The sequence below is a fragment of the Lycium barbarum genome, chromosome 9 (assembly GCF_019175385.1).
Source record: "Lycium barbarum isolate Lr01 chromosome 9, ASM1917538v2, whole genome shotgun sequence".
NCBI classification, from domain to species: Eukaryota; Viridiplantae; Streptophyta; class Magnoliopsida; order Solanales; family Solanaceae; genus Lycium; species Lycium barbarum.
The window spans coordinates 119,153,242-119,168,862 of NC_083345.1; positions in this window are offsets into that span (position 1 = coordinate 119,153,242).

Genomic DNA, 15,621 nt, shown 5'->3' on the forward strand with positions numbered 1-15,621 from the left:
TACAAAGGAAAAAATTACACTTACTTTATTTTATTAAATATATATTGAAGTTAGATTTTGTATAAATGCTCCAATTCATTCTTTTGATAGTTAATGATCTAATCAATTTACGATGTAAGATAAACACTAATCGGTTTTTCTGTAAGGGTTAAATATAGCTTAAGAATATTAGAAAAATTAACAAATTCAAAAAGAGAGAGAGAAAAAAAACATTTAAATTGAGACCAAAAGGGTAATTTCAAACATCTTAAGGCTAGGGGGGGGGGGGGGGGGTGCAAAAACCGGTTTAACAGATAAACCGAACCAATAAAAACGCTATTGGTTTATCATTATCGAGTTATGGGGTTAATGGTTTGGTAAATTTTTTATTGGGTTATCGGTTCGGTTTTCGATTTTAAGAATTTACTTAATGGTTAAGCCGATAACCCAATAAACTTATATTGATTTTTTTTATCCCTAATTATAATAGTACTTTAAATTCTAATTATTTAAAACAAGTTTGTTTTAGCAAACAACAATAACGTCATTGAATTTGCTTCTACAACATCCAAGTTTACTACTTAACGTGAAATAAAAGAAGTTTGTTTTAACAAATAGCAATAACGTATTTGAATTTGCTTCTACAACATCCAAGTTTGCTACTTAACGTGAAAGAAAAAGAAGTTTGTTTTAGCAAATAGCAATAACATATTTGAATTTGCTTCTGCTTGTAATTTGTGTAGACTTTTAATCTTTTATGTATGAAGGCAGTGTATATTTGAACAAATGAAATCAAGAGAAAGCAAAAAAAATTAGCGGAACATTTTCTTATCGGTTAAACTGAAAATCGAACCGTTAAGGACCGAAAATCGATAAATCGAAATCAATAATGAATATCTAATTGATTTGGTTATCGGTTTAGCATATTTAAAAACCGAAAATCAATAAACTGAACCGATAATACACAAAACTGAATTGAACCGATCGATAAACACCCCTATTTAAGGTTGTTAGCAAGTCATTTTTTACATGTCGAATATTAATTATCAAAATAAGTATTTTCAAGAATCACCAGATGATATTGATGCCGTGTAAAATGATGAAATAATAAATCAGTCAACTTGAAGTTAGAAATGCGGAGAAGTATGATTTTGTAAAACTCATACGAACGTAATTTACACTAGCATGTAATTCTTTGCTGCTTTTTTAGTCGGGTCATGTTTAATTGGGTATAAGAAGTGAATTTAGTTAAATAGATTTGATGAATAAAACTGATTTATTTTTTTTAAAAATGAGCTTTAATATATGAGATGCCAACTAGGAGGGGAGGAGGGTTTTGAGGTATTTAGTATATTTTGAGGCAAATAGGGATAGCTGAGTGACATTGTTGTCCTAAAAGAAACAAAAAAGACATTTGTAGAAAATTTCCTAAACTTGGGTGACTATCTAGGGAATTAACTCCAACTTTGAAAGTCAAATAGCTCTTTCTTTGACACAATCTCAAACATAGGAGTATTTTATAGTTAAGGGTAAAAAACACACTTCAAATATTATCTTCTTTTGAGTTTGTACCTAAACTATCATGTCTGAGAGTTTTCCACCTATACTATCACGAACTAGTTTGCAAAACACACATCAACTATCACTTGTTCACTTGTCCTACCTGAACTATCACCAATTAATGTGCAAAACACCCCTCAACTATTAGTTTTGAGGTGTGTTTTGCAACCTAGTTGGTAATAGTTTAGGTGAGAAACTCTCACAACTAAAAGTTGAGGTGTACTTTGCAAACTAATTGGTGATTGTTTAGTAGGAAACTCTCACACTTGATAGTTCAGGTAGAAAACAAAAAAAAAATTGATACTTGGGGTGATTTAAAAACTACATAAAAAGCAGTATAATAGTCTGTTTGGCCAAGCTTATTTTAGAAAAATTGAGGTGTTTGACCAAGCTTTTGGGAGAAAATAAGTGCTTTTGAGGAGCAGTAGAAGCTGTTTTCAGAATCTAAAAAAATATTTTTTTTCTAAAATCACTTTTTTTAAAAGCACTTTTGAGAAAAATACACTTAGAACTACTTATTAAAAGCTTGATCAAACACTAGTTGCTGGTTAAAAGTGTGTTTTAAATTATATGGCCAAATATAAACTGTTTTTTTGCGAAAAATACTTTTTAAAAAGACATTATGAAAAAAGATATTTTTCAAAACAAGTTGATTTTAAAAGCATGACCAAATAAGCTATTAGATTTTTCTACAAAGTAGAGAGAAATGGAGAAGTGATGGAGGGAGTGGGGGTAGGGATTGGATTGATGTCTCACTAATTATATCTTGTCATCAATATGCATTTTTAGTTTTCCCACATTAATACTCATTTTTGTCACAGAATCACTTAATTTAATTAATACCATGTCTTTTATTTTAATTTATACTTTTTTCAATTATTTTGGCTGGTTTTAACTTTTTATTAATACTATGTCTCATTATGACTCTTTTGTCAGGTTTTACATTTTTATTTTAGCCTTCGGGATGCACTTGATGAATGCAGTAACATGTTTGATGATTACTTTGGTTTTTGGAAAGATCTAGTTCTATTTTTAATATTCGCTGATTAAATTAATCTAGTGATGCACAATCCAAGTTACTAAAACTCAAAGTAGAAGAATCAACATCAAAATGTCAATTATCCCACTTACAGAGGTTTGTCACACAATATTAATTTAGTAAAAGAAGCTGTCTTGAGTACTTTAACTTTGATGATCAAAATCCTGCAAAATTGAACAATTTTTACTTCAAATCAATACTTTTTTCAAAGATTTTAAAGCCTCGTGTACTCTTCACGAATAAATAAAATGTCCGGAGACTCAAAGAGATCGAGAACTTTTATATAACAGTGGTGTTCAACTAGCTTGTGTCTTGTGCATGTCTCGGCTAATTCCATTGGGTTTGGGTAGCTGCCACTTCTGGCTAGCACAAGTACTATTGCCGTATAGGTTAGGTTTGCTCACCACTTAGACAAATGTTAAAAATCACCTAGTACTTTTTTCCTACTAATATTTAAACCCCTAACTCCAAGAGTTGCACCCAATTCATTGACCATTAGGCCACACTCTTAGGTGCAATACATGAACATTTTGGACCCAAGTGGATTTCTTTTGTTGGTTTTATATATGTTTTTTGTTTGAGCATCCGTTCAAAGAGAAGTTCCATTTTGCAGACAACTTGCCAATGTTAGACGTCTAACAGAACCAAATGCAATAGAAGATACTAATACTAAATAAGTAATGGAAAGAGTAACTCAGATTCACGCATGACTTGGAGGAAATAAGTAATGCTAATAATTTGCTTAGCTATTTAATTGGAAGTTGGAAGAAATAATTAGGTACTATCAATAAGCTCAAGGTCCCGTGATCCAAGCATACTTCTGGCAATAGCTAGAGCTAGATCATTGCCTTGAGATGCTGGAAATTTATCAAATAAATATCCATGCAATATAAATGAATTGATCAAAGGGATAGAACGGCCAACAATTTCTATATAATCTTTAGCAATCAAGGTGAAGTAAGGGATCAGAGACAATAGTTAAGTTAGAAATGAAGAGGGTGGTTAAGGGCAAGAGCAATAGAGAAGATGCAAGGCCAACAAATTTGTTTATTGGAAAACTTCTTTAACTTCTTAGAAACTTCATTATGCTACTTGAGTTAGTTAGGTAAAGATGAAAAGACAGGACACTAGTAGTAGTATATTTTGTTGTGTAACAGTAATAGAAGTGATATATGTTGTAACAATATTAGTAATAGTATTAGATGCATGCAACCTCAAGAGTACTACAGTCTAGAAAGGTTCTATTAGATACAGTGTAAAGTTCTTAAGAGTTATTTCTAATGCCTCTTAATTCAAATCCGCTTCTATGAACTTTGTACAACTGGTCTCAACTCCAAAATAGAAGACGAATGTTGCTGTAAAACTAATAAAAGTAAGAAGAATTTCTAAATATTGGGGAGATTAATGAAACCGGAAAAGAAAATTGAATTTCTCACCGGACTTCCCAGTAGATGTCTACTCTAATTGCATTCAATCAGCAAACACCTGGAATACTACTGTTTCATAATCCAATGGCAAAAAGAAAACCTCACAAGGCCACAACTCAAATAAAAGCTCATAAAACTGAGTAAATAATCCCAAATTTCAGCATTGAATTCATAAGAGGAATCATGAGGGTCCTTCAGGTCTACAATCTGTTGTTTACATCTCCTTCCTAAATCTCCTTCATCAAGATTGATTATATAACAATGATGTAAGTCAAGCGATTCAAGGTGTGGACAGCCATCAAGAACGGCATGCAGTCCTTCATTTGACAAGTCCTTAGAACTCGTTTGATCAATCTTCCTTTGTTTCTTCTCTCTTCTCCATATCTTCCTTGGTTTCTTCTTCATTAACTTCACCTGAATCTAACTCTGTACAATGACCATAGAGTGGGAGATTATTAGAGTTGGACACTCAGTATAACACGTAATCGTAAACTCCCTTTAACGATTTAACCTATCTAACTTCAACCAGACAACCTTTGTTAAAAACGTTCCCCTGCTAATACTAATAATCTGATGTATTTCTAACAGATTTCTATCACAAATTGTCCCAACATTAAAGAACAAACGTTTTGACCAAGGTAATTTATATTATAAGAGATTAATGCTGTTGTAGAAGACATTTGGCCTTTTATATAGTTATCTGGCATAAATAGAGCTTTACCAGTCACTGTTTATCTAAGTTTTCAGTTCCTTTATGTTTCAATATTATCTAGGTGGCTTTCTTTTTAATTTGGTTAATGGACTAGGCCTCTCAAGATGTTAAGATATCATCAACTTATTTATCTACTGAGTTCCATTCTGGCCGAAAAATAAGTAGATAAATAAACGAGCTCAATAGACATATTAAATACCATGCGTAAAGATTGTTATACACACCCTTTCACAGAGCCAATACATCATACTCCTTCCGCCCCAAAAAGATTGACACTTTTCGCTTTTCGAGAGTCAAACAAGTTGTTCTTTGTTTCATACGTCTTTTAAATACTAGTTTCTGGACACGTGTGTTGCACGTGTGATCTCAAACTCTTTAGAATAAAAGTTTGCATAATTACATCAAATTATTAAAACATAGTTTTGAGTAACAATTAATAAAGCAAAAAATTCCTAAATGTGATACACTTTGTTAGCGATTTGAAAGTTGTGCTCACAATAGGAAATTTGACAAATAGAAAGAAAAAAAAAATCAACGCTTGTGCTTGTGACACCACAGTCACCTTTGTAACACTTATGATCATATACACAAAAAAGGCCCAACAAAAATAAATTGGAAGTGAAACTGTATACAAATTAATAAGCATTTTATAAGTCTACAGACTATATTAGATTTATGATCAAAATGGATGTAATCTGGTGTCTAACCTGAAAGCATTGTGCATAGCAAGAGAATGATGAAAAGAAGAGGAAGTTAGCAGTTGCATCAGGTCCAAACATGAAGCTTCTTCTGACGACATCTTGATTCGATAGGAAAACGGTAAAGCATTGTAGACAACATTAAAAGAGACTAAAAAGTAACTAAAATAAGATCATTGTATGGAATTAACGTGGATCTAGGAAAGTAGAATACAATCATTTATATAATACTCACCAGTTATGTTACACCCTATATCATAGAACTAAGGTTAGACTAGTATCGTTAGAGTTTTAGTGGAAAAAACTGAAGGTTTGAACGTTTTGCGAAAATGGTTGATAGGCCTACTTCAGGCAGCCATAACTCCTTGAATAGTTGGGAATTTTGGAAAGTACCCTAATGAAAGTTGTAGTACGTATAAATACCTTTCTAACGATATAACGACCGGGCCAATCAGTGATCGGAGTAAGAAGATATGATCGTCTCAATATGGCTAATAGTAAGGCGCTTAAAATTCTATACAATCGGCTAAGTTTTAAGAGTTATCATAAAAGAGTTTCCAAGACTGAAAGGATGAGCAATGTTAAGTCGTTAAGACAAAGTATGCTTGTTGCGTCCAAATGCACACACAAGTGTACGTGGTCATACAAGTAATATAGTGATTATGTAAAATCGGATGTCGAACCCACAGAGACTTATGACCAATACTTTCACGAAAATAAACTATTTCTACTACCTATGCAAGTAAAGAATAAAGTTTTGGTTGTTTTGTAAACTAATGCTGTAATAAAATTAACTAACAATGTAACCAGAATTTATGCTAAGAACGTATTTGAATACTGCTTTTATCAAGATTCTAGAAGTAATCCAGGGTCGTGGTCTGTTCACCAATCCTATTGAGTCATTCAAGTATCCCACCTTAGCAACTTTGTTCACAATTGTCAATTAACCGGATTATTAATATCGTAGTGTTCTCCCGAACCACTACTCGTGAAACGACCCCACACTTATTAAACACTAACACTTCACCTTGTCGCCCGCAAGTTAAGCCCAAGTGTGGGGTCGTGAAACACCCCACACTTACTAAAAACTATGGTACAAAAAATATGAAACAAAGAAGTTAACTAATCTAGAGACTAAAACGAACAAAATTAATGAGACCAAGGATTCAAAAAGAAAAACGACTCAAAAAAAAAAAAAAAAAAAAAAAACTATTCTACAAAACAAGGAACATCATGTTGGAGGACCTATGGTTGTTCACAGCAATGCCCCATGGTTTTGAATGTTGTTTCAAGTTTATTTGCTAGTCAAGACTTCACAAAAATCACAAGAAACTTGATTTAGGACTTTTATCAAACAACTTGTGGGCATAGGACTATCCCTTGGAGTTTTGCAACAATGGAGGATTATAAAACCCTTCCTTATTTTTGGGAATCATTGTTCTTGCATCCAACACCCATTACCAACACAACAATACCAAACCCTCACTCCAATTCGCCCAACCCTGTAAACCATGGTTTATCAATGTTCCCTACCAACACAAGTAGGAAAAAAGGAAAGGGGTTTCCATGAGTGAAAGCACACGAAATCTAACTTTGTGTTGTAATGTGAGATGATTGACACTACCTTCCTTAGATTTGAAAGGGATTGGGAGAAGGGTTTTAGGATTTGGGGACGAGTGGGGGTATTTTGTAGAGAGAGGGTGAAAGTTTGTGAGAAGTGAGGGTTATTGGGGGGTCATCCGTGTCTTATTTCGTTAAAGGAAATCGAATCGGGTCGACCCGTGCGCTGGCCATGCGACGCATAGCCAACGCACAACAAACCCCCCTCCCCCCCTTCTGAATTTTATACTTAGAATTTTTTGTCCTTGAGTGCCGAACATGCGCTGGCCATGCGATGCATAGCCAACGCACAATGCCCCCCCCCCCCCCCCCATTCTGAACTTTATGGTTAGCCAAATTTTTTACTCTGAGTGCCGAACATGTGCTAGCCATGCGACGCATGACCAACGCACAATGCCCTCCCTCCCCACCCCCCCCCCCCCCCCCCCCCTCCTCTCTCTGAACTTTATACTTAGCCAAATTCTTAGCCTGCTTACCTTATGTGCGATTCCCATGCGACGCATAGGCAAAACACAAACAAACCTGGATCTCGATTTTTACTGTTTTGCATTCATTTCGAGTTCCCGTGCCTCCCTTTGCCCTGCAACATGAACAAACATGACATATATGCTACAAAAGTTAGATTGCCTCCCAATTAGCGCCTTAGTTAAGGTCGTGGCACGACACTTTTTGTAATTTTCTTTTATTTTGAATTGTTACATTACAACCTCGGGTTACCTCCCGAGAAACGCCTTAGTTAACGTCGCGGCACGACGCAGATTCTTTTCTACTCATCATTAAGGAGCACTTGCTCCTTCTCTTTATCAAAATCACCGCCCCAATATCGCTTGAGACGCTACCCATTCACCAAAAACTTGCGCACCCCATCCATGTCAAAATCACCACTTATACGGGTCGTATAATGTTATACGGACCGTATAAGTGTCCGGGGAAATCTCGACGGGCTGAGTTAAGTTCAAGTACTTAAATGTGATCCCACTTCACTCATTTCATTTTCCACACTTCTCCATCTCTCTCAAAGTTTATAGAGAGTTCCACACTTCTTCCATAAGAATTTGAGAGATATTAATGATCAACTTCATCAAACCAAGAGAATCAAGTGTAATAAACTCATTAAAGCTCATCCAAGACAAGAAATCCAAGTGAAGGTGGAGTTAGGGTTTTGCTCAAGTGAAGTGTTTCCACTCAAGGTCCATTCTCACACCATCTAAGGTAAGTTTTATGGTATTTCCATGTTGTTTAAGGTATTGAGAAGTTGAAACACTTGGATTGTAGAAGAATATAGAAAATGGGTCATGAATGTGGGAATAGTGTCATTTTTTAGTAATAGCTTGGATTGAGTCATGATTCTTGATATGTTGTGATTACGGTTATGTTATAAATGATAATAAGAACATGGGACAAACATTCTATATAAGTGAAAGTAATAGTGTGCTATGACCATGGATATGGATGACTTGAAGTGAATTGAGGAATATGGATAATGTAAGAGAATGAAGACTATTGTTATGATGTTGTGAATGTTATTATAGATGTTTAGGAGTTGATGTATGATATGAAGGAGGTTGTATAAACAAAGGAGATGCTGCTCAGTTTTCTCTAGCTTAAGCTTAGTATGCAAAGCTATCGATTTTCTAATGTTAGTATATACTCTAATGAAGGTAGAAATGTGAGCATTTAAGGAGAACGTTCAAGCGATAGAATAGTTGAACGAAAAGGTATGTAAGGCTAACCCTTCTTTCAATAAGGCATGGTTCTTTGGCTATACATCTATTCTTTCACGAGCCTATGATGTCCTTTAAATGATTCTATCTTTAAAAGCTACTTAGCTCATGAATCTCGATATGTTACGATTGTACTAAAACTCCTCCTATGATGAGTCATCCCTTAGGGATAGATGTAATGAACGACGATAGTAATGATGCTAAAGATGCTTATGAGCTTTTACGTATATGTGTTTATGTGTGGCTATTATGAAACCCCGAGCTTATATGGCCGGGTAGAATATATATATATATATATATATATATATATATATATATATATTGCGTGCACCACTCCAGTTGGGTACGGATAACCCTGAGCCTTGGTAGGGCCAGCTATATATACTCACCGAGCCTTGCCATGGCCGGGTAAGTGAAACACCGAACCTTCATGGTCGGGTATGATATGTATATGATATGGATATGTATACGATATGAATATGAATATGAATACAAATATGCTACGAATATGAAAATGGATACGAAATGTAACTGAGTATAGATACGAATACGGATACGGATATGGATGTATGTACACGGTTACGCATTAGAAATGAAAGGTCCATATGAAAATCAAGTAAGTGTTTATGACGATGATACTACTATCTCCCATCCTATGCTATTTTTTATGTTGTCTATTATGCTTTCATAATGATGTTGCTCATGCTTTACATACTCAGTACATTCTTCGTACTGACGTCCTTTTATTTGTGGACGCTGTGTCATGCCCACAGGTGGCCAGGGAGACAGGCTTGATCCATAGCTTTATTACTCAGGGACTACATAGCGGAGCTCCATTTCATTCGGAGCTATAGGTTTTGGTATTTATTCTTTTGTGTACATACTTATGGGCATGGCTCCTGTCCTGCCTATATGATATGACATACTCTCCTTAGAGGCTCGTATACATGTGTATATGGTTAGATGTATTTGGCCTTGTCGGCTAGTCTTGTGTATATCATTTTGTTAGCCTCGTTGGCTTATGTACATTGATATGGGCATTGTTATTGATGGTGATATATATATATATATATATATATATATATATATGTATCATTGCCCAATGGGATTAGTATAAATAATGGATGGAAAGTATGAATTAGCTATGTGGCTCACCTAAACGTAAATGTGTATGTACGTTAAGAGGTGCCCGGACGAAGTAGTACCGGGTACCCGTCATGGCCCTTCGGTTGGGTCGTGACAAAAGTAGTACCAGAGCAGTTCTGTCCTAGGGTGTGTCTACGAGCCGTGTCCAGTAGGGTCTTGGTTATGGGTGTATTGCGCGCCACACTTATAAACAAGAGGCTGAGGGCATTTTAGGAATAAATGACCTTCTTTCTTCATAAGATCGTGCAATAGAGCTATGATATAAGAATTTCCTTCTTTTCCTTAACCGTGTGTTATGTATTTCAGAGATGCCTGTAAAGAGAAAGGCTACGACAGCCCAAAAGGACAAGACAATGGCAGAAAAGCGGGCTGAAAGAGCACGCCAACAGTAGTAGAGGAAAGTGAGTCCAAGAATACGGCTCAATCTCAGTCCTCTCATTTAGTGCCTATTTCTGAGGAGTGTGAGGGAGCCTCAGCCCTAGCTCCAGCACCTCCGGCTACTCCACCGGATGCTTCAGGCCAAGATGTGAAAGAGGCCATTCATTTGCTTACTCAATTAATTGCTGCCCAGACTCAGCGACAGGGTACAGGACAAGGTGATAGGGCTGTTAGTGCAAGGGCCCGTGATTTTATTAGCTTGAACCCTTCAGAATTCTTTGGATCAAAGCCAGATGAGGACTCAGAATTTTATTGATGGAATGTTGAGGACATTTCTGTTGATACATGCTTCAGACACCGAATCGGTGGAGTTAACATCCTATAGATTGAGGGATATTGCGGTTCATTGGTACACGGTTTGGATGGCTTCACGGGGAGCCAATGCGCCTCCTCCAGTATGGAAAGAATTTGTAGATGCCTTTCTCCGACATTATTTGCCTCCAGAGGTTCGGTGAGCTAGAGCTGGTAAGTTCTTGAATTTGAGGCAAGAAAGCATGAGTGCTTTAGAGTATAGTCTCCGCTTCAATTCTTTGGCCATGTATGCTTCGACCATGTTAGCGGATATGGGTGACCAAGTGCACCGATTTATGAAAGGCCTAAGGCCACATTTGATGGATAGGTGCTTGACTGCGTCCCTTCAGGACAACATAGATATTTCACGCATTCAGGCCCATGCCAAGAATTTAAAAGAAAGCCAACAATAACAAAGAAGTGAGCGTGAGCATGATAGAGGGTATAACAAGAGGGCTAGATCTTCGGGTCCGATGAGTGAGTTTAGAGGCGGGCACAAACAGCAATTTTCTAGGCATTCAGGCCATTCTTTGACTAGTCGCCTCCACGATTTTCAGGCCAGAGATTCGATAGATCTACTCATTCCGGGCCGAGTCAGAGCTTTTCGGGATCTCAGTTCAGGGGTGATTGGGTCAGGAGAGACCACCCGTGCCACGATGTTCCCAGTGTCGGAAGTTACATTGGGGTCAGTGCTGATTGGGTTCAGAGGTTTTCTATTCATGTGGTCGGCCAGGCCATATTATGCGTGATTGCCCCTCAGTTGGTTGGTAGAGGTAGGACCCAACCTTCAGGGTCGGTAGCCGGATCTTCGTCATCTATACACCCTATGGGGCCAGGTTCACATACGTCAGTCGGCCATGGTAGAGGCAGAGGGAGAGTCCCCAGTTCTAGCGGTCTTCAGCACCGTATTTATGCTTTGGCTGGACGCCAAGATCTTGAGTCTTCTCCTGATGTTGTCACAGACATATTATCGGTATTTTCTCATGATGTTTATGATTTGATAGATCCGGGCTCCACATTGTCATATGTTACTCCATATATTGCGAGTCGGTTTAGAGTCAAACCGAAGTCGATCAAATCTTTTGAGGTGTCTACACCCGTTGGTGAATCGGTAATAGCCAACCGAGTGTATAGAAATTGTGTAGTTGTGATTTGAGACCATCATACTATGGTTGACTTACATGAGTTAAAAATGGTGGATTTTGATGTTATTATGGGCATGGATTGGTTAACTTTTTGCTATGTCAATGTTGATTGTAGAATGAAATTGGTTCGTTTCTAATTTCCGGGGGAACTAGTTTTAGAATGGAAAGGGAATACTGTGTCACGAAAAGGTAGGTTTATTTCCTACCTAATGATCACAAAAGGTTGCATTTATCATCTAGTTCGGGTTCAAGATGTAGAAGCTGAACAACCAACAACCAACTCTCCAGTCAGTTCCCGTAGTAAATGAGTTTCCGGATGTATTCCCGGAAGAACTTCCAGTCCTTCCTCCGGAAAGAGAGATTGATTTTTCTATTGATGTGTTGCCAGACACCAAGCCTATATCTATTCCACCTTATAGAATGGCTCCCGCAGAGTTGAAAGAGTTGAAGGAGCAATTGAAAGACTTGCTTGAGAAAGGCTTTATCAGGCCTAGTTCATCCCCGTAGGGAGCATCTGTATTGTTTGTTCGAAATAAAGATGGCTCCCTGCGAATGTGCGTTGACTATCGGCAACTGAAAAAGGTGACGATTAAGAATAAATATCCTCTTCCGGGTATTGATGACTTATTTGACCAATTACAAGGTGCCAAATGGTTTTCAAAGATAGATTTGAGATATGGGTATCATCAAGTAAGAGTTAGGGAGAAAGATATCCCTAAGACAGCCTTCAAAATGAGATATGGCCATTTTGAGTTCCGGGTGATGTCATTCGGGCTAACTAATGCACCGGCAGTCTTTATGGATTTGATGAACAATGTGTTCAGGCCCTTCCTAGATTCATTTATGATTGTATTCATTGACGATATCTTGGTGTATTCTAGATCCGAGGCAGAACATTTGGATCATTTGCGTACTGTCCTTAGAGTTCTTCAAACTCGAGAGTTATTTGCCAAATTTTCTAAGTGTGAGTTTTGGTTGAACTCAGTGACATTTTTGGGGCACATCGTTTCAGCCGATGGTATTCGGGTAGATAGCCAAAAGATTGAGGCCGTGAAGACTTGGCCAAGGCCCATGACTCTTAAGGAGGTTCGTAGTTTTCTGGGCTTAGCAGGTTATTACAGGAGATTTGTAGAAGGCTTTTTTTATATTTCTGCACCACTCACAAAGCTGACCCATAAATCAACAAAGTTTCAATGGATAGATGCTTGTGAATGTAGTTTCCAAGAGCTAAAAGATAGATTGACTTCTGCCCCAGTCCTGACACTTCCAAAGGGATTGGAAGGTTATGTTATTTATTGCGATGCTTCAGGCATTGGGCTAGGCTGTGTGTTGATGCAACATGGTAAGGTGATTGCATATGCTTCAAGGCAACTACGGAAACATGAGAAAAATTATCCAACCCATGACCTTGAATTGACTGCAGTGAGTCATGCATTAAAGATGCGGAGACATTACTTGTATGGTGTTCATGTGGATATTTACACAGATCATAAGAGCCTTCAGTATATCTTCAAGCAAAAAGAGTTGAATTTGTGGCAGCGACGATGATTGGAATTGCTGTTGATATCCTATATCACCCCGAAAAGGCAAATGTTGTGGTTGATGCCCTTAGCCGTAGATCTATTTCAGTTGTTTTACATACTAGTGCAATTCGAATGTATTGACGTCCCCTTTTATTGCCCAAAGGCCTGCATTTCACGATGCAGATACAGATTTAAAGGACGACGGATCTACTTGCTAGGATCTTCAGTATCAGCTGATTTGTGAGCCCCAGTCTTTCGGGGCATTATCATTACTTTACAGTCTTTCAGTATTAACAGACATTTAGTGTTTTCGGTACTTCATAGACTATAGTTGCAGACAGTCAGAGTTTAGCAGACTTTTGTGTTAGCCGTGTTGGCTATGTATTTATGCTCTCAGATTCATTCAGTATTTTCGCTTTTATGATATTTTAGGCAACCTCTTAGTAGATCAGCATGTGTTAGTATTATTTCTCTTTAGTATGTTTTGATGTCACATGTTGATTCAGCCAGTCAGTTGGTTCGCTTGGTCACATGCAGTCAGGCATTGAGTGTCTGTTACGCCCAGATCATGGTTCAGAGCGTGACAATTTACTTGTCACAAATACATGACAGATCATGGAGTAGCACAAAGTAAAAAGAGCTTTCATTAAAACTCTGAAGAAATATAGGAGTGAAGATTACCGATGTCCAAAAGAATTCAATGTTACTACAAAATGTTATTATGCAAAGGCATAACCTATTTTTAAAAGTTAGGTTTCGCCTCTATTTCTAAAAAAATATTAAATTTCCTAATCAACTTCTAAAATTGTATTGTTTTAAATTCCTGAATGAACAAAATTCCATTCAAATAATGACACAAAAACACAATCAAATCCTCTACTAACATTCAGATTACAAAATAAGCTTCTAAAATCATACTTAAATTCTTGAATCACTAAATTTCATTCAATTCACCAGACACAAAGCACACACAAACATATATAATTCTTTAATCATACCGGATATAACTGAATACACACATACTTCTATAATTCATAGTGAGATCAACAGAATACAACATTAATAGATTGCACCGAAAAAACTTGAATTTTTGCAAAAAATTAATAAAAACAGAAAAGTTAGAGAATGAATAATACAATTTACCTTTTATTGCAGCCACTACTTCCAGTTCTAAAAGATTTCTGCAATCAATCTGCAAATAATATAAAAATTTAATCACGGTGTTGGTATATAACTACTTATAGTAAATCATAAGAAACAAAGACAAAAGGCTCATTAATCAAAATAGACTTCAAGGATATTGAGGAAAACTCAGAAAAAGTGAGAATGACAAATATGGTAAATGATAGCTATACTTCTGGAGACCAAAATAAATGACTACTCCCTCAGTTCACTTTTATTTGTCCATTATGGACTTTGGATATCTCTTAAAAAATAATAAATGAAGTGCGTATTTCACCATGATACCCATATTAATTGGTGTATAATTGTATTGGATTTGAAAAATAATTTGGAATGAGTAATTAATGCCAAGGGCAAAATTAAAAAATAAATTATTTTTCTGTTGATATGCGAAAGTAGACAAATAAAAGTGAAAATCTATTTTTGACATAGTGGACAAGTAAAAGTGAACAGAGGAAGTACATGATTATTGTTTAGTTTGGATAATAAATGCTTTAATTATTACAATTTATAAGGTTATAATTCTGAATGCAGTAAAGACTGACCGTTGTAGACACGTAATTTTTGATCCTCGAGTTATTTTACACGATTTTTAACATTAAATATTTCTTTTTGGCTTAATCTTGCTATTTCGAATCTTATCTCATTTTAGTGGTTTTGTTGTGAAAATAAAAAATATAATACAAAAATAGAGTCGTATTTAAGATAAGAAAATTTCAAAAATATTCTATTCTTTTAACCGGATTTAAATGTATAAGTTTGTATTTTTCTTAGGTGTCGTTTGGCCATAAATATCAAAAATAAATTCACTTTTTTTTGGAATTTTTGAAGTTGGAGTTGTGTTTGGTCATAGTTTTTGAAATTGTAGTTTTTGGTGAAATGTAGTTGTAAAAAAGTAAAAAAAATTTGAAAAACAAGTTTTTTGAGTTTTTGATATTCCAGAATACAACTTCAATTTGTATTCGGAATATTTATGGCCTAACACCCAAAAATGAAAAAAGTAATTTTTTTTTAAAAAAAAATAAATAATTTTTATGGTCAAACGGCACCTTAATGTAAACTTAGGTGGTTAATTTGCTATAAGTGGATTTAGACACGTGATTGAGGGGGCATGAATTATATAAACACACACAGACA